The 9852-nt window shown below is 48.4% G+C and overlaps 1 protein-coding gene across 1 annotated transcript in view; it reads right to left on the reverse strand.

The window, feature by feature from the left end:
- KSR1 (kinase suppressor of ras 1) overlaps positions 1-9624 on the reverse strand; it is a 119204-nt gene extending 109580 nt beyond the window's left edge. Inside the window, exon 1 of the mRNA XM_050929722.1 lies at positions 9485-9624. The gene's annotated coding sequence lies outside the window, so the exon portion shown is untranslated. The remainder of the gene's footprint in view (positions 1-9484) is intronic.
- Between the last annotated feature and the right edge of the window lie 228 nt (positions 9625-9852).

Here is a 9852-nt window from a genome sequence, read left to right on the forward strand (position 1 = left end):
TGGACGACAGGCCTACATAAGGGTGCAAGAACACTCCGAGGTAGGTTTCCCAGACCATGTATTCTGGCCCAGAAGTACATGGGCCACTAGCCTGCTTCCCCTGTTCTGGAACAGGTGGAGCCTTGATTCTCTTTTTTGCCGCTAGGACAGGCCAGCAGTACAGTATTACTCCCTGGCAGTGAGAATCAAGCAGGAAGGAACTATGCCCCAGAGGATGTCTGAGTCACACCACCTCTGGGGGGCATGGCTTAAACACAGACTTGGAAGGATTCATTTTTTTTTAAATCATGAAACGTTGAGGTCATTGTCCACACCCAAAGGGGCAAAACCATGCATTTCCATCATTAATAAATCAAAAAATGTACAGAGGCAAAGAAACAAATGCTTGAGCAATTAGAGTTTGAGTTAAGGGTATTTACTTAAGATATTTTGATATGTGATGTTGATTTGCTTTTGAATTGTTAGAGAGATTTAAAATTTTAAATCTCATCATCTACAGTTATTTAATAAGTATTGGCCAACACCCTTGCCAATTTATCACAACTGTGAAAGTTAACAGGGGCGGGTGGGATTTAAAAATAAACATGGTTCTTATCTGTAGCAAGGACACAAAACAAACCCACCTACACACCAAATTCTGCCAAGCCTACTTGTACAATCTTTTTGCCCAGGGCTGTGCTGAAAGGCACATATTTTGCACCATGGAAAGGGCAAGAAGTGACCAAATGTGATTTCATTTTTTTTAATTATTATTTGGACTGAAGAAATTTTTTGTGCTTTAAATTTGAAGAGGAGGGCTTGGGGTTTATTTTAAGAGGTTAATCTGAAAATATACAGTTTATGCTGAAAGTGCCTCTTCAACCTTAACATCACATGATTAATACACACATTGAACTATTACAAGATAGTGTATGGTCTATTTATGACCAAAGTCAAAGTGGTAAGTCTGCATGCTTGCATGGCTGACTCATATCTGTAAATCCATATTGTTAGTATGCAGTGTGAATTTTTCATAAACTTATAAGCTACCTTTGAACTTGACTATCAGACCAAAACCAGCTCAGTTACACTTGTGCAAACTCAGTCAAAGCAATAGGTTCAGATGAATGCAGCTGGGGACAGAATTGGACACTAGTGTAAATCAGAAGTTGGGACGAGGGAGAGATTGGAGCAAACTCTGATCAGAATGAGCCCAGTCTCATCACTGCTAGCCACTAAAGAATTTGGTTTTACAAACAAAGGGCTCAACTTTAGGCTCTGCTGGAGCTACTTTATGGAGGGTAAGCCAACACCTACATGGCTTAACATCACCCATAGTGGGAACTGCTGGGATAGTGAGAACAAGATCAAGCCTACACCCTGATTTCACTTCAGCCCAAGCTGTCCCCCATCCTACTCTGCAGCAGGGACAAACGCTAATTAATCTGATCCCACAGTTCCACCTGGGCTGTTCTTGCTTCTCTAACTCCTCCTTATTGGCCTCTGTTGGAAGACAGGATACTGGGCTAGATGGGCCGTTGGCCTGACCCAGTATGGCCGTTCTCATGTTCCCTCATCTTCAGCACTGTGTGCCAATCCGAACTTTGCCTACTCCGTCACCACACCATTTGTGCAGAACTCCTTCTCCTGTCCTGCTAGTCAGCCAGAGCCTGACCCCAGCCTTTCGGTAAAGCTGACGTGGGATATCCTCAAAGCTCCTCATTTTCAGTTCTTACCAAAAAAGTTTCCCAGGTTTACAAAAACACTTTTTTTTTTTTTTGCCAATTTCTACGTAATTTTGGATCAAACACATGATAATCCTGATTACATTAAGAAAAGCCAAAGTTACATTAGGAAGATTTGTTTATGGCAATAAACAATTAGACTAAGTGTAAATGTGAGGCTGTCTGTAGAAAGGCAATGTAGTGGAAGACAGACACACTCAGAATCAGGCGCACTGATGTGTTGTAATAAGAGCAAAGGAAGAACAGGCCTTTACATTTATAGTCACAGATAATTTTCCTCAGCCAGATGCTTCAAACAGATCCAGTCTTCAAAAGGCTTTTTGGGTTTTTTAAATGGCTATTTGACCATATGAAACTAACTAAAAATCCAAAGACTGGCACCCCCAATCTCTAAGGAGGAGATTAAAAAAATAAAGGTACTGTTTGGGCTCAAAGGTGTATGGCACTCATGTCCGAAAGGGAAATGAAGTAAGGGAAGCGAGAGATCCTCTTACATAAGGTCTGATGTAAAAGGAAGTCGCTTTGGCTGAACAGGCCTCAATAACACATAGCTGCAGTTCGGGATGAAAAAAAATTCACTGCTCCTGTTAGTTCAGGTTTACAAACAATACAGCCTCCCCTTTAGTTTATTTACTCTTTAAGACCTGGCTTCCAGTTTGCAAGTTCAAACTCAGGACAATTCCTCTCCCCTTGCCTCTCCTCCCGGCCACAGCTTCTCTCTGTGTTCCTTTCTGGTTAGAGATGAATGACAGAGAGGAGCCTTTTTTTGTTAAACGTGTCAATATAAATTTTCCACCAGTCTGAATGAGACACTATGGCCGATTCTCTGAGCAGGTCATTAGAGGGTTGTAAATGTACATCTGAGGGATCAGACAGAAATCAGCACTAGGTACTCGGTGGTGCCTCCCAGGGGGTGCTTAGCTGAAGGCACAGCCCCAGGGAAGACTTGGGCAAGGTGCTTTTAAATCACCTCTGTGCCCTCCTGATGCCAGGCTGTCCCAGAAACCAAGAGAGCCCCCAGTGTAACTTAGGCAGCCCAGGAAGCTGCTCTAAGTTACGGCAGCCTGTCCACACAGTGAGCAGAGCAAACCAGGATGGCCCAGTGGTGTGCAGTATGGGGCTGTGGCCCCACCCCTCTCCTTCCTCAGCTCTGCTCTTAACATGCCACCAAGAGGGGAGTGAGGAGAGAGAGAATCAACCGAGGGCCTAAAGCACTATACAGTGACATTGAGTGAGAGGCAGAAGCCTCTTCTATATATTCAACTTGAGAATGAGGCAGGAGGGGTTACACACCAGGGGCCCAATTCTTCGGTCTCTGCAGCCCCTTTACACCAGCTAGGCAGAAAGATGAAGACAGAGATTGACCCACTGGATCAGACCTGCAGTCCATCTAGCCCATTATATGGTCTCCCTCAAGGGCCACAACCGGAGGCTTCATTGTAAAGGTCAAAAAACACGCCAGTGTGCAAATGTAGGACAATCTGCCACCAGCACTAGGTCTCATCCTGGTCATTAATATATTGGCTTAAACCCTGAGGTTTAATGGGACTTGGCCTCAGATTGGCAGGAAGTCTATAGCAGAACCAAGACCAGAACCCACTACAGGCTGGTGAGTCCAGAGGCCAGTCTTCCTTCCTACTGTGTTCTAGGGACCTACCACATTTGAAATCACAGAAGGCAAAACTTCAGAAGACTCATGCACAGTACTAGGGTGGGGACAGACAAAGAGGCTTTAACAATGAGACATTCAAAAGTCAGGCTCTATCTACACAATACTGCTTTCATCTTATCGTATACGCTTATTTCTAGCCCTATGGGTCCCAGGATATTAGAGACACACAATGGGGGGGCAGGGGAAGGGACAGACATCTCTTACTGGACCAGCTTCTGCTGATGAAAGAAAAAAAACTGATCCAATAAAAGATATTATGTCACCCTCTCTCAATAAGGTGTGAGAGAGAGAGAAGGTGGATGCTCTAATCCAAACCCATGACAGTTTATTAATTTAGCTCCCATGTAGACTACAGATCAGGGTGGGAATGGGGGTGAGGCGTGCACCAGGGCACAGGTTAAAGGAAAAGCCCATTCAAGAGTTCATTGGGTACAATGTACAGTAATAAAACACAAGGCTCAGTGGCACCAGACAATCCACTCTTCTAACAGGCAAACTAAATGCTACATAATCTATGCTATGGGGAACCCCCTTACTTTTCATCCAAAGGGCCTTGCCACACTGCAAGCAGAAACTTCTGCAGCTAGCACATTTGCTAAAGAGTTTGCAGAGAGCATGTGAGTGCAAGCAGTTCCCACGGATCTAAAATTCAACTCTGTTTCCAAGAGCTGCTGTGTGCTCTTGGCTTCCCAACAAATCCTGAAATAACAACAACAACAAAAAAACCATGGTAAAAACATTACTACTCTGGATGCTCTTTAGAGTCCTCGGACCGATTCTACCCATGAAATGCTGCTGTAGTCAGAGCAGAGTGCTCATCTGTAAAGGCAGAGGCCTTAACTCAGCAGTCCCTTCCTACCTCAGGAAAGCACTTGAGTGTATTTTACTTCAGCTGTGTGCTTAAGCTCTGCCCAGTGCAACTTAAGCACATGCTTCAGTGCATGGGGTTGTGCTCTTACACATTATGAAACCTAGAGTACATTATACAGTTCAGCTGTTCAGTTAGAACAGAGATCTGTACAAGCGAGAGAGCAGTTGCCAAAAGCAACCACACAGCCAGGGACAAGCTTTGAAAACATTTAGATAAATGTTCTAAAATTTTAGAACTTCTTTCCAGCCAGGTTGCTACTATTCACCCTGAAAAAGCTTACAGAAGACTACTCTAGATCATCCCTCTATCTGGAAGCAGGAGAGAGCATGTACTTGAGGGGCTCCTGATGGCCAGTTACTACCTGGGGGAAGTTTAAGTGGTACTATGTACCTGACAGTATAAGGAGTGAACGCTGAAGGGGGTCAGACCAGACCATAATCACAAAGATGCAACACTGAAACCACACTAGCAGTTGTCAGTATAAAACTTATGTCACTCAGAGGGGGTGTGTTGTTCCTCCCCCCCACCCCCTACACACAGATCATCCTAAGTTCCATCACTGTGCACACCGACTCCTGCCGACATAGCTACCACCGCTCATTGGAGATGATTTAATTATGCTGACAAAGAGCTCCCTCCTCTCAGCATATAGCGGTTCCATGAGCAATCTTACAGCTGCATTGGTGCCGCTGTAAGTTTGCTAGTGGCGACACAGCCAGCACAGGACACTTGGGGAATGTGAAGTTTGTTTGCTGCCTTCCTGTGTGTGTGTGTGTGTGCGCGCGCGCGCGCATTTCCCATCTCTGACTCCTGCCTCTTGCTCCCCAGATGGACAGCGAGGAGAAGAAAAAAATGTAACATGCCTTTTCCTTCAATATACAGGGCCAAATCCTGCCCTCAGGTTACACAAGTGCAATCAAGTGATTACGTCTTAGAAAGTGGGCCCTTTCTTCTGACAAAAAACCAAAACACTTTATAACCAAAGTCATGTACTCCCTTCCCTGCCACTCCGTTTGTTTGTTGCAGCCACCTGTTGTGTTTCCATCATATACTTAGGGCTTGGCTACACAGGAAAGTTTTCCAGTTATACTGGTGTAGTAAAACCCAGTGTGACTACCCACGCTGGCACTCTTCCAGAATAAGAGTGACCACATGGGAGGTTACACTGGTATAGCTATCAGTTTAAATTCATACCTTATCTTATTCCAGTGCAACTTTCCCCACATAGACAAGTTCCATAGAGCTGAGGCTGCCTTTTCATTACATATGTGAACACCACATTGTAAACTGGGACCTCGATTAGGGCTGGTTTAATAATTCTGTCAAATCTGTTCTGACAGAAGTTTGGTTTGTTGTTTTTTTTTGTAAATGGGAAAAGAGTCTGCTTTCTCTGGAAAAGTCTGAGTTTCCATCAATAGTTTTTCAGCCAAAAAACTTCCTATCTCCAGCCAAACAACATTCAGTTTATTTACAAAGAGTCAAATGTATTCTAAGCAGCTCTAGGCACTATTAATGACATTCAAATTACTAATAAACCATTACGTGACTTGCCCAAGACCCCAAATGCACAGTAAGCAAGACTTTCCAGAGTTCAGGCCCTGATTTCTAGTCAGGTTTATGAACGACGCTGAATTCCCTTCACCTACTAGTCAACACACAACATACTGGTTTTATTATCTCTGAAAGTAAATAATAAACAAAAAGCCACAACCTCTGATACCCAGAGCTTGAGTCTGTTGCCTGCACATTTACAGAGTGAGAAGAGAGTATAAGGCCACCAGATCAGAATGGCAGTGTTTTTACTCCTACTTTGCACTGGGTCAGCATGGGGGAGAAGGGGTGAAGGATTGTACAAAGTGCAGGGCAACGTGGAGTATCAGTCCCCATGTCTTTCTTTGGCTGGGAGTGCTGCAGAGGCATTGAGCTTACACTGAATAGCACACCAGTTTCTCATACCCCCAAGCAATCAGAAAGTACAGCCTTATTACTAAAGTACACATTTCACTATTGCACATGACTACTGGAAACATCTGTTTGGTTATTTACTGGGTAAAATATTTAAGTGACACTCAGACATCTATGCTGGATAGCTGTAGCACATCCACAGGGAGAAAACTAAAGGAAAACTTTTTAGGACCAGAAAGTGGTTTTCACCTGTAAAGGTCAGAAGGCTGGGTCACCATCTTCCTACAAATTGAGGTGTCTTTAGATTCTTTGTAGATGATCTGTTTCTTGGTACTGTGTCTGTCATTTTCAAAGTAAAATGATCTGCTAATCAGTGTGCATATTCTGAGTACAAGAATATGCACACCAAATTGTTAAATCTAGGCAAATGCTGTTACATGAGGATGAGTGTTGGTTTTCTCTTCTTTTGAGAATCTTGTTTGGGCGGGAAGGAAAAGAGAGGATAATGGACAGACTGCCCTAAATGAGTAGTCCCCTATTCTACTTCACTTCTTGGATACTTATTCTTAAAAGCATGTCTATGTAACACATAACTCGCCTCCTACAGATGTTCCTAGAGGTTCCAGATGTGTGGGAGCACTCACATCTTTGTTTCTACCATGTCATTTGCAGCACCCACTGGAGTGCATTAATATAATACTTTATTCTAAGCAAGCATAAACAAAAGCCTGACTTCACACAGAGCATATCTTTTCCTGGATATACAACACAATCTGCACAAAACATCAAACAAAGTAAAAGAAATACAGTTTCAGCATTAAAAAAGAGAGAGAGAGAGAGAGAGAGAGACACACACAAAAACAGAAGCATTTGAAAGCTATGGCAAGATCCAGCATTAAGTTCCTGTCATGGAAATACATCACATATTTGGGAGCAAGAAGAATTTAATACAACTGTCTAAACAACATAACACTAATGTCCAGTTTAGAAGATATTTCTCTACTGGATAACTGACAGATAACTAAGCAGGATCAGTGCAAAGGAGCCAGTAATGGAAAGATAGGCCTGAAAATGCAGAGCAGGAAATGGAGTCAAAAAAAAGCAAGTGTTAGGGGGAAGATAGCAAGAGGGAGATTTGTATATTTCCAAGCCTCGGAAATGACTGGTGGGAGGTCCCAGCCACCAACAGACTTTCTAAATCATGCTCACATCATTCCCATTCCCATTCCCATCCTCAGGACACACCAGCTTCTACTTCCACAGTGAGGTTTGGAGCCAGTGTTTACTGCCCAGCAGCTTCAGACACTGTTTTTAGAAGAACAAAAAAAAGCAAAACAGGCAGGTTTCCCCAAACTCTCCAAGCAAACCCCTCAAACTTAAGCAGCAAGCCTGGGATCCTAGTAACTAGGCCTTTGCAAATGGGAGTTCTCTTCCCACATGCAACTCTCCAGCTTATTATTAAACTTGATCATCCAATGACTTCCTTCAGCTCTCATTTAACCACAGACTGAGTTATCCAGGGAGTGCCTTTTGATGGGAGACCACAGCTGTTATAATACAGGACAAGGAAGTGGTGAAGAAATGGATGTTGAGAGATAAGGGCATCCTTTTACCCACCATAAGGAGCCCCCCGGTTTGCATGGCTAGGAAGCAGGGAGATATACACACAGCTGTTATAGGACTAGGAAAATGCATAGGTACTGGGGGAGGACATGGAATCCCCTCCATGGTCACAAGAGTTGCACAGGACTAAATGGATCAGTGCTGGGGTGACTCTAGCTCAGCCCCCAGTTGTGTGGGTGCCTTGATATATAGCTATGCTCTGTACTTCCAAGGTCTAGCAGCTAGTGAAGCAGGGCAGAGGGGAAGGAGGCAAAGGAAACCCCTCTAGCTGTTTCAAGGGTAGTAAGGGGGGGATACATGGGGGGAGGGGAAGAAGAGAAATGCCTTACAGTTGATGCCAGAGGGGCCCTCTATTGTTACAGGGCTGGGGCAAATCCTCTCCAACTGGGGGGGAGAAAATGGAGGGGAGCAATTGGTCTAAGGGCCCCCACAGGGACAGGACCCCCAGGTGCAGTTAGGGGCTAGACAGCTAGTAAGGAGGGGTTGACCCTAAGGGGCCCCCCACCCACAGACAGGACCCCCAGGAGCTGCAGGGCTAGTCAGGAGGGGCTGACCCTAAGCCCCCCCAGGACAGGACCCCCAGGGGCTGTCAGCAGCTGCAGAGCTAGCAAGGAGGGATTTACCCCAAGTCCCCCTTCCCCCAGGGACAGGACCCCCAGGGGCTGTCAGGGGCTGCAGGCCTAGCAAGGAGGGGTTGAGCCCAAGGCCCTCCCACCAGGGACAGGACCCTCAGGGGCTGCAGGGAGGGATTGATCCTAAGCCCCCCAGGACAGGACCCCCAGGAGCTGTCAGCAGTTGCAGGGCTAGCAAGGAGTTGACCCTAAGGCCCCCCCAAGGACAGGACCCCCAGGGCTAGAAAGGAGGGGTTGACCCTAAGCCCCCTCAGGGACAAGACCCCCAGGAGCTGCAGAGCTAGCAAGGAGGGGTTGAACCCAACCCCCCCCCCCCCAGGGACAGGACCCCCAGGGGCTGTCAGGGGCTGCAGGGCTAGCAAGGAGGGGTTGAGCCCAAGGCCCTCCCACTAGGGACAGGACCCCCAGGGGCTGCAGGCAGGGATTGATCCTAAGCCCCCCCCCAGGACAGGACCCCCAGGGGCTGCAGAGCTAGCAAGGAGGGGTTGACCCCAAACCCCCCCAGGACAGGACCCCCAGGGGCTGTCAGGAGGGACTGACCCTAAGGCCCCCCCAGGACAGGACCCCCAGGAGCTGCAGAGCTAGCAAGGAGGGGTTGACCCCAAACCCCCCCGGGACAGGACCCCCAGGGGCTGTCAGGAGGGACTGACCCTAAGGCCCCCCCAGGACAGGACCCCCAGGGGATGCAGAGCTAGCAAGGAGGGGTTGACCCCAACCCCCCCCGGGACAGGACCCCCAGGGGCTGCAGGGCTAGCAAGGAGGGGTTGACCCCAAACCCCCCCCCCCGGGACAGGACCCCCAGGGGCTGTCAGGAGGGATTGACCCTAACGCCCCCCCCAGGGACAGGACCCCCAGGGGCTGTCAGGGGCTGCAGGGCTAGCAAGGAGGGGTTGACCCCAAACCCCCCCCCAGGACAGGACCCCCAGGGGCTGTCAGGAGGGATTGACCCTAACGCCCCCCCGGGACAGGACCCCCAGCTGCTCTCGGGCTGGCGCGGGGCGAGCCCCCCGCTGCCGGGCTGGAAGGGGCCCGAGGGGGCGGGGGCCCGGCTCGCTACCTCCAAGGTGCGGATCTCCTGCTGGGTGAGGTCGTTGGACGCGGCGCACTTGGTGCGGAGGCCCCGCAGGCTGGACAGCGAGATGTCGATGAGGCTCTGCAGCTGCCCGCACTGCTGCAGGGCGGCCCGGGGGGCGGCGGGTGCCGCCTGCCCGCCCCGCCGCTCCTTCCGCTCCACCATCGGCTCGGCGCGCCCGGCGGCAGCGCTAGCCATGCCTCGGCATCGGGGCGGCCCGGGGAGGCAGCCGGCGCGGGAGGGTCCGCAGCGGCTGGGTCCGCCCCGCCGGCGGAGGAAGCGACATGCAAAGCAGCAGCGCCACTGGAAGCTCGCCGGCTCCTGCTCGCCTTCCCCTCGCCCGTAGCCTTTTC

This window comes from Gopherus flavomarginatus, chromosome 19, assembly GCF_025201925.1.
Source record: "Gopherus flavomarginatus isolate rGopFla2 chromosome 19, rGopFla2.mat.asm, whole genome shotgun sequence".
Taxonomy (NCBI): Eukaryota; Metazoa; Chordata; order Testudines; family Testudinidae; genus Gopherus; species Gopherus flavomarginatus.